The sequence below is a fragment of the Apostichopus japonicus genome, chromosome 6 (genome assembly GCF_037975245.1).
Source record: "Apostichopus japonicus isolate 1M-3 chromosome 6, ASM3797524v1, whole genome shotgun sequence".
NCBI lineage: Eukaryota > Metazoa > Echinodermata > Holothuroidea > Aspidochirotida > Stichopodidae > Apostichopus > Apostichopus japonicus.
This window is the reverse complement of record NC_092566.1, coordinates 7215593-7221870: the sequence shown is the minus strand read 5'-3', so window position 1 is coordinate 7221870 and position 6278 is coordinate 7215593. Positions and strand designations below refer to the sequence as shown.

At 42.2% G+C, this 6278-nt stretch overlaps 1 long non-coding RNA gene across 1 annotated transcript in view; it reads left to right on the top strand.

The window, feature by feature from the left end:
- The window catches only part of LOC139968843 (uncharacterized), a 97546-nt gene that overhangs the window by 33241 nt on the left and 58027 nt on the right, over positions 1-6278 (top strand). The window lies entirely within an intron of this gene.

Genomic DNA, 6278 nt, shown 5'->3' with positions numbered 1-6278 from the left:
AATCTCGCAATATCTTATCATTTCTGATAATTACACTTACATTTTTTCCCCCGTTTGTACCTATGATGTAATCTTCTTCATTCGAAGGTTAGAGAGGCGTATCACAATGTTTGAGGGGATGGAGTGGAGGCGGGATTGGATGGGGTTGGGTGGTTATAGGGTAGTAGAATATATGTCTTTTAGTATTATAAAGAGACATTCTTATCTGTTTACGATGAATGGTTGTGCGTGGCTTGCTGTTGTCAGTCAAGTCATACCATGAATTACTTACATCTTCTGCCCTAGTTTGTCGTCTGCTACCCCCTGTCGCCCATTTCCTGGGCCCGATGACGCGGGAATGGATTTTAACCAGTGTGATATAACTTGGAATGGATCAATAGTGGAGTATTGACGGGTGAGGGTGACGGGTCGGTAATTTGTTGTGACGGTTGTAAGGTAGGCTACCGCAAGATGTGCACACTGAAACAACGTAATTCGGCTACCGTATGAGCCCCAACCATTACGATCAGTGAATATCTTAATGCCAGTGGTGTGACGATTAACATGGGGGCCCTGTGACCAAGGATTAGCCTAGATGGGACCCTTACAGCGAGCGAAGCGAGCAGTCGCAATACCGCGCAGGCAAGATGAGATTGATTAAACCTGTCAGTTTTGAGCGCTAATGTGCTATGTGGACCGTTATGTACAGGCCCGTCGCACCCGCTACGGTAGGTACGGTATTTACCGTACCACTTTTCAGCTAAAAAAAAAGAGAGAGGGGGAGAAGAAAATAGGTGAGGGAGTTAGAAAATACAGTTCGAATCAATAAAATGCACGAGTCTTCATGACCAAAGCCGACCCTCTGTACCATCATTGTGTCCTATGATGCGATGAGCCCCGGATGAGCCGGCACGAATTATTCAACGAATCTCAAGTTGTAACTGGGGCGATAGGGGCCTACGATTCGAGTCGCACCGAATTTCCCCAAACCCCCGAATTCCCCCCATTTCCCTAAGAAGGTGTCAAACCCGGAGATGTTTTACTTAGTTGAGCAGTGTAACAGTAAATACCGTCCGGATAATTAGGGCAACGTACAATGTATAGGGCGTGTCCCCGCGCTGCGCTACACCGGCAACTCAACGCAAAGGAAAGTGCCAGCCAGATTAGTTTCTGGTTCGGCCGCGGATATCATGCCTCCAGAATCAGTGGAGGACTACTTCAGGCGAATATACCTGGAGGCAGTTGACACCATTGTCAACTGCATCCGCGATAGATTTGATCAGGAGGGTTACAAAATCTACTCAAAACTACAGCAGCTGCTTCTCAAAACGTGTAACCAACAACATGTTGACGAAGAACTGTTAAAATTCGTATGTGACTTTTACGGCGAGGATCTCCGTAAGGGCGAGCTCAGAGTCCAACTAGAAACCCTTGGGGAAACCATGGAAGCTACGGCCAAACAATCAGAGTGGACTTTGCCAGAGGTTGTTGACCACATGCGAGGGTTGAGTTTCGGTAATCGTGAGCTCCTCTCACAAGTGTGCACGCTTGTCAAACTAATTTTAGTGATGCCTGCGACAAATGCAGTAAGTGAACGCTCATTTAGTGCTATGAGTGTAAAGAGTTACTTAAGGTCTACAATGACCCAGCAGCGACTCAACCACCTTATGATCTTACATGTACACAAAGATTATGCGGATCGATTGAATCTAGTTGATGCAGCCAACGAATTTACCAGTGCCAAAGACCATCGACGCTCGGTGTTTGGTACTTTCCATTGATTTGAGTTCGCAGTAGAACGCTGCACACTAACCGATAGCCGGTGCTCCTTTTAACAGCGCCCATGCCCAGGAGCCCATGCTCTTCAGTATAGTAGTCGTTGTGATACCGGGAGCTTATAGGAGCATTAATTCCAGGAAGAAAGAGGGCTAAATTATACGAAAAATGCTCACATTTGCTGACCCTACAACTCTAATCCTCAACCCTAACAAAGGATACAGTAGATCATCCTATACAACTGAATTGCTACAGGCAATCGGGTAATATCCTATATTCTGCGCCCCAACTGCAGAAAGAACAATGCTTGGAATTTGGAAATTGGAAAAAGTACTGCAGTATGGAGAGGATTCCACCCAGGTGTTGGTTGTCACCAACGCCGTAACGAAATAATCATTGTTAACGTTTATTGCATAATTTCAAAAGCCTCACAGAGACTAACCGCACTCGGCGAAATCTTTGCTCACCCACAAAACATTTTTGAGGCCCTAACCTCAAAGGAAGGTAGACTAATTGAGGAATCATTTTAGATAATCGTAACACTCATAAGAACTAGCAAAATTATCAAATTCGGATAAACTGTAACTATTCAGGTGCGTATCCAGGGGGGGGCGTTGGGGGCGCGCGCCCCCCAGGTAAGGAAAAGAGGAGAGAAAAAAAAGAGAAGAAAAAAGGGAAAAGGAGGGGAAAAAAGAAAAGGAGGAGAGGAAGGAAGGGAAAAGAAAAAGAAAAAAGAGAGAAAAGGGAGAAAAGGAGGGAGCAGAAGATAGCCAAGACCTCGGGAAGAGAAAGATCCCTATTATATACACAGGGTAGCCAGTGACAGATCAAGGATTACGGAGGGGGTGTGCGCCTCACCCTACCCCTTACCCCGACAACTCCATTTTTGACGTTCCGTTTTTCCTCTCTCACTAATGTACTTGAACTCGACCGAGTCGTCGGGGAACATAACGCATTTCGGGAAGGGGGCGACCGCCCCCCCGAGCAAATTTTCTTTATGACATCGCTAGTAATTTCAAAATAGACAATGCTTAGATGCAACTTACAAGGCCTGGGAAGTGTCATTTCCAGCGATCTGGGAGGCATTTTCGGCCAAAATTTTTCTTGTACGCTTCGCGCCAACTCATGGTGGCGCTTCGCTTAGATAGTTTGCCTACAGGCTTCGCCCTCCCTTGGCAATTACTCGCTACACGCCTGTTCGAATTTGTAAAGCAAAGAGCAGATATAACATCATATCAATGAGCATTGAAATGCATGTTCCACGATGAACAGCCTCAAAAACTGTCAATGTGTGTAGTTAAAGGCGTAGGAGCCAGATTGGATTTGGGGGCTGTAATGACTTGCCCGAAAAAAAAGGTAAAATTTTCGCGCGCAAAGCGCGCATTAGACATGTCGATGCCAATATCATATAGGCAAGATCGGTCATTACATCAAATGGCATCGTGTACCGCACGGTCCGTCAAAGTTGCACAGTATACCGCCGGATGATGCTAATGTAAACAACCAAATGTCTTATGTAGATGGAGAAAAACCATACAGATCCATTTATGTCAAAACTCTCTTTTACAAAGGTAATGTCGGCCAAGCTTACAACTTTATTTCAATTACCAAGGAGATCATTTTAAGCTATTCATTGCTATTTATTTTTCTTTCAGTAGGTGCCCGAAAAAAATGGGAAAACAATTGGGGGGGGGGGCTGCAGCCCCCGCCTCCTACGGGACCTACGCCTATGTGTGTAGTCTTCGGTTTCGATAAACCTGATATCGGAAATATCTGCTATTTTTCTCTTCCTTCAACCAAGTTTTGTAAAAGCCATTATAAGAGGTTGCAATATTTATACACCAATAAATTAACTGTGTCGGAATTTTCCAAAATTTCCTCACCAACATTCTTCATCATACTTTCCTCTACTCGTTCAATTTTCACCTGTCTGTTAGGGGTTCAAGGAGGTTTTTCTATATTGGTTGTCTATAGATTGAATTTTCTGCAACATTATGGCTATGTTTTCAAGTGATTTTATTCACGAGAAAAGGGAATTTTCAAATTCTCAACAAGTAATGGGCTTAAAACCTTCAAAAGTCGGGCTTTCGGATATTGTGGGCCGTGACGTAGAATAACCTACAAAAGCAATGATCCATAGGACATGCAATCAGGTCGAACATGATGTGTGACTGGTGACAATCTTCAAAAAGGTTATGGATGGAAAAAAAACTTTTGGGAAATACTTGGTTCTCAGGCAAAAGTCTACATCTGGTTGCTCATTTTCAAGCCCGAGAAGTGCCATTTCCGGTGATCTGGGGGGGGGGTATCAAAACCAAAAATTTTCTTGTACGCTCCGCGCCAACCGATGGTGGCGCTCCGCTTAGATAGTAATTCGCGCCCCCCGGGTTAGAAAATCCTGGATACGCGCCTGCTATTACAGTACAGGCAGTTCTGAACCTTTCATTTATTTTTACTGGCGTAACGACGGTGCGGCCGTCCCGCCACTAAGTTGGAAAAGACCTCCAGCCCGTCGGAATTTCTACCATTCATACCCCTACTATAAGACCCTAGCTAGTAGCTATACCGCCCTGCATACACTTTGTAAGTTTAAAGTGCTATATGCTCTTCCGGTGCAGCTGTAATGACATGGGCGCGAGAAGGTAGAACATCCATGACTAAAGATGGGATTCTTCAGTTCATGTAGTTATAAATGAAAAAATACTGAGTTCGCAGGAGGAAAGTGTACAACATCGTGGCCAAATTTTGCCCCGCAAGTGCCATTTGCAGCCATCTGGGCGGTTAGAAGATTCAAAAATTTTCTTGTACGCTCCGCGCCAACCGATGGTGGCGCTCCGCTTAGATAGTAAATCGAACCGGTCAACAAAAATACCGTACCACTTTCAAATACCTTCCGACGGGCCTGGTTATGTATAGGCTCGGGTTCCCTAACGTGCGGAGCCCGCGCCTTCTTTCCCTCTCCTCCCTCTGGCACCAGTGACGCCGCTGCTTAATGTTAATGGCTGGAGGGGAGGGGTTCGCGTCATACATATTTTTCATGCCCTGCAATTATTAGTCCATATTTCATAGTTGATCCTTTCGGTAATTAAACAGGCCTTCAACTGATTAAACGGCGACTTATAAGCACACATTTTGTTGTTGTTGATATGTTGTGCATATTTGAAAACAAAAAAGTACCACCAGTCTGTGCTGTGAATTATCATTTTACCACTTTTAATTTTAGAAAAAAAAGTGACCTTTAAAACATCTGAAGGTCATCAAGTAAAGTGACTGAACTACTTAGTCTAATGAAAAACTATCCAGAAAGGGTCAGTTCTTCAGATGCAACACAAAACGCAATGATAAAACATAAGACGTTATAGCATTAACTAGTACGTGTAAAAAGGTATTTATTAATTTGTCAAAGACAAATGGTGTTGAATGTCATTTTAAACGTGGGCTCTGTTCATATGAAGTACATATTATAATTACAAAATATAATTGATTAACTCAAACATTAAAGGCTTGCACCGAGGAGCCGACTTCACCAGCAGTGCAGTAATAAAGGATAATTCCAGAAATTTAGCATGTTTTAACTTTGAATATCTTGAAAACCAGAATATCTATAGTAAACATTCCACTTTTCGGTACGTTTTTTTTTATCTCCTTTTTTATTTTTTATTTATTTTTTTATTTTTATTTTTAATTTTTTAATTTTTTAAAATTTAAAATTTAATTTGACTATGACATGATAATTTCAACGAACTTATAATGATCGTACAGGACTTCCATAAGTAAGCAACACGGTAACATATGCAACCGTTTTGAAATAATATTAGGTCGATGAGGTATTGTCTTCGATATAAAAAAAATCATAATTATTTGTTTTGTTTACCGTCTATCGGTTCATTCCAGCTATTTACCAGGTGCTGTGAGTAATTAAAACTGATAAGTCTTTGTACGGTAGCCTTGGTGCATCAATTAATGCCAAAAACTTCAAAATCTTAGAAGCAAGCACAAAATAGCGGTATTCCTATGATCAGTGCCGGATTTAGGGTGGTGCTTTACAATGGTCACGGCCCTGGGACTGCCAAATAATAATAATAATAATAATGATGATGATGATGATGATGATGATGATGATGATGATGATGATGATGATGATGATGATGATGATGATGATGATGATGATGATGATGATGATGATGATGATGATGATGATGATGATGATGATGATGATGATGATGATGATGATGATGATGATGATGATGATGATGATGATGATGATGATGATGATGATGATGATGATGATGATGATGATGATGATGATGGTTTATGCCAATTGAATAGCGCGCTTAAACTACGCACACTGATTTAGCTATATCATACATGGTTTATCATGATCTCCGTAGATTCTGTATCCGAGCTGGGATTATAATGATACCGCGATAACAACGTCCGGGAACATAGGTCGTAGTAAGATATCAAAATTTTTGTGGAACTCTGTGACTGATATTAATAAGTGAGCAACTATACTGAAAAGA